We start from the raw sequence: 9,175 nt of genomic DNA, 5'->3' as shown, positions 1-9,175 counted from the left end.
GCGGCATCAGCAGGCGCTGAGTGCTCAGGGCGCTTGTGGCTTGTGCAGGCATTACCACCCAGCCACTCATGGCTCTGGCCAGTGCTGCACTTGGTGGCAAGGAGCACAGCCAAGCCAGCCCGCTTCTATCACACAGGGCTCTGCATGGCACACGTGCAACTCTATGCCACTGGAGGTAGCCCCACACAATGGAGCCAGTTGCCTTCTCTGCCCCCTGCCAGGCAGGTCCCAGGACTCTATTAGAAGTGGAGTGGAGCCCTGCAGCCTGATTTCCAGCAGTCCTGGGACCTGCATGGCAGTGGAGGGAATACAGCCAGCTCCATCAAGTAGAGCTTCCCCTGGTGGCATGGAGCTGTATGTGTACCACGCGGAGTCCTGCATGATAGAGGCAGGCTGGCCTGGCTGCGCTCCTTGCCACCATGTGCAGCACTGGTCAAAGCAACAGCGCCCGCATGGGCCATGAGCACCCTGAGCTGCTGCAGTTGGTGGCAGGGTTGGGGGGGGAGGGGGAGTTCCCACATCTGCCCACCCTCCCTCGCAAACCCCACACACCCACATTCTGTCCCCACAACTCCTCCATATATATATACCCTCCCAACATACCCTATGTCTCTCCACACGCACAGCCACACCCCCTCATAAAAGTACTTTAAAAACATAAATTTTCATATTTACATGCTGTATTATATGTTGTTCTATAATATGCAAACTTTAATAATTATATACTGAATGTTGTTGTTATGCTTCTTTATTGCTGTTTTATTTTTGTTGGCATCTGGGATCCTGTGAACTTTCAAGTGTTAAAATTCATAGATTCATAGATATTAGGGTCAGAACAGACCTCAGTAGCTCATCGAGTCCGCCTTCCTGCCATGGATAGGAAAGAGCGCTGGGGTCAGACAACCCCAGCTAAGTGCTTGTCCAGTCTCCTCTTGAAAACCCCCAGGGTAGGGGAGAGCACCACCTCCCTTGGAAGCCCATTCCAGATTCTGGCAACCCTTACTGTGAAGAAGTTTTTTTCTGATGTCCAACCTAAATCTGCTCTCCTTCAATTTGTGGCCACTGTTCCTAGTTACTCCAGGGGGTACCCTAGTAAATAGAGTATCTCCTATTCCCTGCTGCCCTCCCCTGATGAATTTATAGGCAGCCACAAGATTACCTCTCAGCCTTCTCTTGTGAAGGCTGAAGAGATCTAGGTCCCTCAGTCTCTCCTCATAGTGTCTTGCCTGCAGGCCTCTGACCATATGAGTGGCCTCCTCTGAACCCTCTCAAGATTTTCCACATCCCTCTTGAAATGCAGTGCCCAAAACTGGATGAAAAATGGGGTCATATTGGAAAACAGTTTGAGAAGCACTGCTTTAGGGCATCACAATGGTCCGCCGTCACCTAACTTGCTACAGGAATCATTTCTACTTTTCTTTATTAATGTGTTCTACAATTGGCTTTTGTACAAAATTATGCAAGGTTAGAAGAGTCTCATAATTAGTGTGTGGCTTCTGATCTCCTGATGAGATTATTTCACAACCCTAACAGTTCCTGTTCTACTGAGAAAGCAAAATAAAAAAGTTAAAATTAAGCAACAGTATCTGTAAAGAAAGAAGAAAAACTGTGGTTGAACTCTTAAGTTACAAATTTTAATTATCTCCATTACACCTGACACTTGCAGTATTTAGATTTAAAATGGTAAGTTCTGCAGTATAATGATTTAATATCCATTTTGGTACTTGCTATAACGTATAAAGCACAACAAATTAAAAAAGAAAAGACCTTGTCTTTAACATTCTTATTAACTTGGTTATTATACTCAGTACTGGAATTACTCTCTGCATGTAATTAGCTAGAAAAGGTAGGTTTTGAAAATAATACAAGTCCTCTACAAAAATAAATGATACCAGATTCCTCCTTGGTATAATATATTAAAGCTAGTAGTCTGACTCACAAATTGTGTTGTCTTGCTATTCTTTTTCATAGGAATTTTGGGAAATGTTAAGTATAGACGGAAGTGTGGAAATTTGTATTTTTCCTGGCTGCTCTGGTTCAAAATGCGATTTTCAGATTTTCTGATTTAACATGTAGTATACTTTGTCCTTTTGAATACAGTGTATACTAGACATTAAAAGAGTATTGTAGTGGTTCAGGGCAAAAAAGCAGGGTTTTATTATAGTAATGAGGTACGTGATATGAATGGAAGTTAGTTACTGAATTCTAGCTCCTCAAACATGTAGCTGAATCAAGTAAGGAATTTCTCAAAGAGCAAGGAAACAGAAGGAAGCACAAAGCAAAAGGTATTCAGCAGTCTGACTCTATCAAAGTACCAGTATTTTCTCCTTTTATGGTATTACACAATAAATACTACCTTGCTCTTTTACATAACATTTTTCATCCACTAAGCATTTTCTAAAGGGGTAAGAATCATGAGAAAACTAATAGGCCTGTGAATAACTCTACACTTGTTATAGTAACCAGTTAAATAGCAACATTGTCCTCATCTCCTGATACTTTTCAGTGCAGGCTAGGAAATGGTCTGGAACACATGGGTTAGGAATAGTGGTATTCCTTAAGGAATATAGTAGAGCTGGTGGGTTTTGTACTCATGCATATTGGATCATAGAAAATGAGGGATGGGAGGGACCTCAGGAGATCCTCTAGTCCAGTTGTCTCCAACCTTTTTAAGTAGGAGACCACCTTTGGCATTTAAAAACAACCTAAGATCTACCATGCACTGCCACCACCTTAATCCCAGCAGGTAAGTCTGTGAGTAGGGCAGGGGGAGATTGAGGCAGAGGGAGAAAAAATTATTTGAGGGCACACCTCCCCAGCAGGTAAGTCCCACCTGGCCGAGGCACCACTCAACTTACCCCTGCTCCCGGCTCTGCGGCACTGCCCTCACCGCAGGGGCCTCAATATAGCTCCCACCCTTCCCCTCCCCCACGGATGCACTTGCTGGGCTGGGATGCATGTATGCATGCATACAGGAACCCAGCCCTTCCCCACCACCCCTGCCTCAGATAGACTCCAAGAGGCTCTGAGATCTGCAAGTGGATCAAGATCCACTGGTTGGTGACCACTGCTCTAGTTCAACCCCCTGCTCAAAGCAGGACCAGCCTGAACTAGATCATCCCAGGCAAGGCAGTTTCATAGTTGGTCGGGTCAGAAGGCACCTAAGCAGGTCATCAAGTCTGACCCCCTGCCATGGGCAGGAAAGGATGCTGGGCTCAAACGACCCAGCTAGGTGATTGTCTAGCCTCCTTTTGAAGATCCCCAGGGTAGGGGCAAGCACCACTTCCCTTGGAAGGCTTTGTCTACCCAGGTCTTAAAAACCTCTAAAGATGGAGATTCCACAACCTCTCTGGGCAGCCTGTTCCAGGGCTTTACTACCCTCCTGGTGAGAGGGGTTTTTTTCCCCCTAATATCTAACCTAAACTTCCCTTGCTACAACTTGAGAACATTGCTCCTTGTTCTGTCACCACGGAGAACAGATCCTGCTCAGACAGATTGCAAACTTGACAGAGATATTTAATTAACCCCTTTTGGCATTAAATATACACCTCATGCTTTATGGGTAAGGACCCACTTAAATTGCCCTTTCACGTTTTTGCAGAAATCATGAAAAATTGCAATATCCACAAAAAAATGGCTTTGGCCATGATTCCCTCAGAATTGACCCCTCCCCCCCAAAATTCTTACCAGAATACAAAGATAGCATGACAGTCACTGCACCCATAGAGCTTGTGATTTGAGTGAGAACTATTGAGAGGCTGAGCTAGTGATATAAACTAAGTGAAGGTGCCAGTCAGGAAAGCAAAAGTGTTTCAGCACCATCTTTTAAGAAGCCAGATGCATAGCAGCGGTGCTGCAGTCTGAAGATTAGTGAAAAATCCAAAAAAGTAAAATACTTTTCAGTTTAGGATTGTGTAACACAGTTCTCTGTAGGAACCATGCATTTCTACAGAAAATTGGTGGAAAATTGTTTTGTTCATCTTGCAACGTGACTGAATGTGTTGAGGAAAAACATCATTGATCAGCATTTAGAGTCTAAATAACATATAAAGCCTTCAGCAGCGGCTGAAGGTCAGAGCAAGAAACAAGCGATAATGTCCTCAATGTTTAAAATAATGACTGAAAGCAGTTTAACAAAAAGAAAAGCTACATTCGAGCTAGTGGAGGCATTCACAGCTGCCAGCATACCTCTGGAGAATATGAATAATCTGAAATTAAGGGACTACTTGAAGCACATGACAAATGCTGGCAGTTTCCCATGTGCAAACAAGCTTCACCAGAATTATCTATCAGAAGCTTTGCATGTTTATTGTACAAAATCTGCATTGGCAGAATATGAGTCAATCTTGATTGTAGCAGATGAAAGAGATGCCCAGAAGAGCTATGTTCTCCACATTTTATTTGGACTTGGGACCTGGAAACACTGTGACCTACCTGTTTTTCAAACAGAACTGGTTCAACTTGTCTGTTAATTTTTCAGCTGTAGCGCAAGCTGAAGTGAAGGCTGTTGTAATCTATGGCTTAACATTTCACAAGATCTCAGAATTTCTGTCTGACAGTACTATGTATGGCTGCATGCAGATGAGTGTGGCCATGAGGTATGTGGCATGGCGGACAGATACTCCACGTTCAGGTGTTCTCCATGCTACAAGGGAGCAGCGTGTGTGTGTGTGTGGGGGGGGAGTTGGATATCCAGGGGTAAAAAGAACCCATACAAAGAAATGGAGTGGTGCACACAGGGGCAGCGTGTGCTACTCAAAACCGGAGCCTGGCCATGTGGAGCCATGCTCCAGATGCTGGCCAGGCTCTGAGTGGCAGGATCACCACTGCTGTAGCTCTGGGAGGCCCCCAAAACCCCAAGTAAGGCTGCTGGGGCCAGCCCAGTGCTGGCCCCAGCCTCACCTCCATCCCAGGTAACCTGCTATATGCGAGAAGGCACACGGCACAGGTGTTCCCCAGCGACAACTAGTGGTGGCAAAAGGTGTTCCGCTGCTAGTTGTCCCCAGGGAGCCAAATGTCCACGCTCATGTGGATGCAGCCTATATGTGTAAAGCTTTCTCTGATGTGCTCCATGGAATGATGCCCAATGTAATTCATGCTATCTGCCATTCACACATTCTTTCTTTAGTAAGTGATATCTATAGCACACATTTTCCTGATATGGATAGACCGGTTTCCTCTTTTTTAAAAAGCATTCAAACATTATCCAGGCTATAAGCTTTGACAGAGGGAGTCCATCACCAAACAAAGCAGGATCTAAATGCAACTGTCACTTCCACCAGAACCAGTGTTTACAAGGTGGAATTCATGGTTTAACACAGTTTGTTACCATGCAAAAATATTAAGTACTACCACAGTGTACTATATTTCATAGAATTTTTAGTGTTGGAAGGGACGTCAGTAAATCATTGAGTATGACCCCCTGCCCTGGGCAGGAAAGAGAGCTGGGGTCAGATGACCCCAGCAAGGTGCTTGTCCAATCTCCTGTTAAAGACCTCCAGGGTAGGGGAGAACACCACCTCCCTTGGAAGCCCATTCCAAGGTAACCGTTACAGTGAAGAAGTTCTTCCTGATGTCCAATCTAAATCTGCTCTCTGTCAGTTTGTGGCCATTGTTTCTAGTTACTCCAAGCGGTACTCTGGTAAAGAGTATCTCCTATTCCTTGCTGTCCCCTGCCCCCCCGATGAATTTATAGGCTGCCACAAGATCACCTCTCAGCTTTCTCTTGCGGAGGCTGAAGAGATCCAGGACCCTCAATCTCTCCTCGTAGGGCTTACCTGCAGGCCCATAACCATCTGAGTAGCCCTCCTCTGGACCCTCTCAAGGTTATCCACACCCTTCTTGAAGTGCAGCACCCAACACAGTACTCCAGCCGCAGCTTTACCAATGCCACTATAGAGGGGAGGTATCACCTCCCTGGATCTGTTTGTGATGCACCTGTTAATGCATGATAAAGTGCAGTTAGCTTTACTGATCACTTCATCACATTGATGACTCATGATCATCTTGAAGTCTACTAGAGTCTACCCTCTGCCTGAAGAAGGGTACCCAAAAGCTTGAAAAGAAACATTTTTCCAACTATTTAGTTGGTCTAATAAAAGATATCACATTTACCCAAAGAACCTTGTCTGCCTTTGTCCTTAGTGTTATTAAGTACTACCACAGTGTACTATATTTCATAGAATTTTTAGGGTTGGAAGGGACCTCAGTAAATCATTGAGTATGACCCCCTGCCCTGGGCAGGAAAGAGAGTTTACAAAGGTGGAATTCATGGTTCAACACAGTTTGTTTATCATGCAAAAATATTAAGTATTTAGTGTTAGACCCTGACTCTATGCGGCGCCCAACAGCTAGGGAGATGATGACTCAATTGCTCATGGGTCCTGTTACTCATTAGCCAGAGAAAGCAGGGAGCAAACTCTACTTACACACATTGCTTGCAACAGCTTTATTCAGAATGGAGATGGCTTCGGGCAAAGGTCCCCCCAAAAAATAGCAAAGAGGGGACCTGCACTGAACTATAGTTCTTTCCACATTTATACACTTTGATTCACATTCATTAACATTCACTCCACCTCTGTCCCTCCTTCTGTTCCACCCATTTCGCCTCCCATCTCAAGCTTTGCCTCTGTTTACTGTTTAGTTCATTAACATGGAATTGCCTATGCATTTTAATCATTTACATGTCTTTTTGCTATGAGTGCATGTCTAACGCCTTCACCCCACTTCTTCAGTCAATGGGCAGATTTCAGAGGCTTCTTTACCATTCACCCTTTTGCATATGTTCATCTCAGTTACTGTGTTATGTTCCGCATTCCTATCTGTTTTTCTGTCCCATGTTATACCATCTTCCACATTCCTAAGGCTTCACCTCATTCACAGCACACAGACTCGCACAGACTTACTTGCTGCTTCTTCAGAAAAATGGTTAATACAGTTAAGATGGTTACTTAGCATAAGCAAATGACTGGCTTAGATATCATTCTGCCTTGTGGTTAGCAGCTTTTGCTAGGCCACAGGTTAAAGTCATTCAGCTGCAAATCCAGTGCTCCCCAAGATCCAAATATAGTCACCCTAACACTTAGGCCAGGGATTTTCAATCTTTTTGGGTCACTGGACCCCAGGCGGCTGATCGAGATCGAGAAGGAAGGAGTCCCCTGGTAGCCAGTTGACAAATTGGGGGGTCCCCCAGCAGCCAGTCAGTGAGTGAGGGAGGGTCCCCCAGCAGTGCCCATGGCCCCCAGTACTCACTTCCTGGGGGTACTTGGCCCCTGAAGCCATGCCAAGTACCCCCAGGATCCCTGGTTGAAAACCCCTGACATAGATCAACATGGCTACAACCCATAAGTTTGAAATCACACCCAGAACACAGTGTATGCTTAAATTATGCAATCTCTTAAAACAGAGCAACTTTGAAAATCAAGTTAAGTTAGTGGCTGAAAATGAGATCTGATTCATGGAGCTCCTAACATGGTTTGAAATTCAGCAGGCCATGAAAAATCCTTTGTCTTGCTGTGATTTAAGTAGAACCCTACTCATGGGTATCTTTCCTGAGGGCTTATTTTTTCCCATTCTTGGATGCATTATTTTTTCCCATTCATGGCTTTGGGCATAGTCAAAATCAGTAATTTCCAAAGAGCATGCCATGGCACACCTAGTGTACCAAGCCAAGCCAGGTGAGAGCAAGCCAAAGTGAACCACAAGATCCCTCTGTGCAAATGAGGTAAACGCTTTCCTCCCCCATTCAGCACTCTGTGCCTGCCTCAGCTACTCCAGTGGTGCCTGCAGCTAGTCCTCTGGGGACTGCCACAACTGCTGCTGCCTTGCTTGTGCCCAGGCAGCCTCTGTGCCAGCCCCTTCCCTCCCACCCCATGATTCTAGCAGCATGCTCTGCTACCAGGAGGCAGGTGGGCAGATGCAGACAGAGCCATGCTTTGTGGCCCAGTTGGTCTCCTCTACCCCTCCCATGCTCTCAGGGCCAGCAGAAGGGGCTGCAGGATGGGTCAACAGTATTGGACCCCACAGGAGCAGCCTCAGCCCAGGGAGTTGGCCATGGGGGACACGTGCCCTCAAGATTTGTGCTGGGCTCAGGGCTTGCCACCCTGCTGGGAGTCCTGTGCCACCATGGTGATGGCCCCCACCCTCCCCACAGCAGCTGGGTGGTGGCGGTGTGGAGTTATGGTGGTAGGCAGAGGGCGTGCAGCTTGGGGGGGCTCTGGGGGAAAGACAGCAGGGGAGGGGGCCTGCATCTGCCCCTTCCCTGCTCCTGTGGGCTGGACAGGGATCCAGGCATGTGTCCTGCCTTTCCATTTTAAAAAGGTGGTCACCCTAACCCAGAGAGGCTGCGCAGTCTCCATCCTTGGAGGTTTTGAAGCCCTGGGCAGACAAAGCCTTGGCTGTGATGAGATGATTGGAAGGTTTTGGCAGCATCTGAAGCCTCGGATGAGGGTGGAGGAAGTTTGCCCGTAGTATGACCACTGACGTTTCTGCACTGACTCACGGACTTGGAGTTTGTTTTCGATAATTTGGCTTGGAATCTGAACAATTTAAATATTTTTTAAAGGGTCCTTTCTCAGCTTTGAGCTGGCTTGTTGCACTAGAGGTGACCTCCTGAGCTCTCCCCCACTTCCCACCTATAACCCAGCAGCGGAGGATCCCGGGGCGCTACAGTCTCCTCCCCCCCGTCCTCGGCGCACAACGCGCATGCGCCAGCTGCACCCCGCTTCTGGGCCGAGGCCGCACACGTGACGCCCTGCGCAGTCGGGGCTGTGGGTCGGAGCAGCCCGGCACCGCCTTCTGCTCCGTGATTGGTGCGTTCCGCGCCCCGGCCCCCACGGAGTGGGCGCGTGGTTGGTGCCGGCCCCGGCGGTGAGTGGTCCCCGGACGTGCCCTCCTTTCCCGGGCCTCCCTCTCGCCCGGCGGCTGCTGCGGTCACAGCCCCCCGGCCTCTGAGCGCTGCCTGCAGCCAGCCTGGCCCTGGCAGCGCGGGGCTGGCACTGCCCCGAGTCCACGCCCGCTCCTCTGGGTGCTCTTGCAGGGGCCGCGGACCTGGTGCAGGGGAGGGCAAAACCCCGGTCCGCCCCAGTTTGCCCACGGGGTGAAATTGCTCCCGAGCCCCACGCTGTGCTGGGGCAGCCCCTGAGGAGCGGGGTTGGACCAGGAGCCTCTGGCTTTG

At 47.8% G+C, this 9,175-nt stretch overlaps 1 protein-coding gene across 1 annotated transcript in view; it reads left to right on the top strand.

Annotated features, from left to right (window-relative positions):
* The window catches only part of LOC102383457 (protein CLN8-like), a 26,498-nt gene that overhangs the window by 10,753 nt on the left and 6,570 nt on the right, over positions 1-9,175 (top strand). The gene's annotated exons all lie outside the window — the stretch shown is intronic.

The sequence above is a fragment of the Alligator sinensis genome, unplaced genomic scaffold (assembly GCF_000455745.1).
Source record: "Alligator sinensis unplaced genomic scaffold, ASM45574v1 scaffold52_1, whole genome shotgun sequence".
Lineage (NCBI taxonomy): Eukaryota > Metazoa > Chordata > Crocodylia > Alligatoridae > Alligator > Alligator sinensis.
Note: the sequence above shows the minus strand (reverse complement) of the source record. Positions and strands in the feature narration are given on the sequence as shown.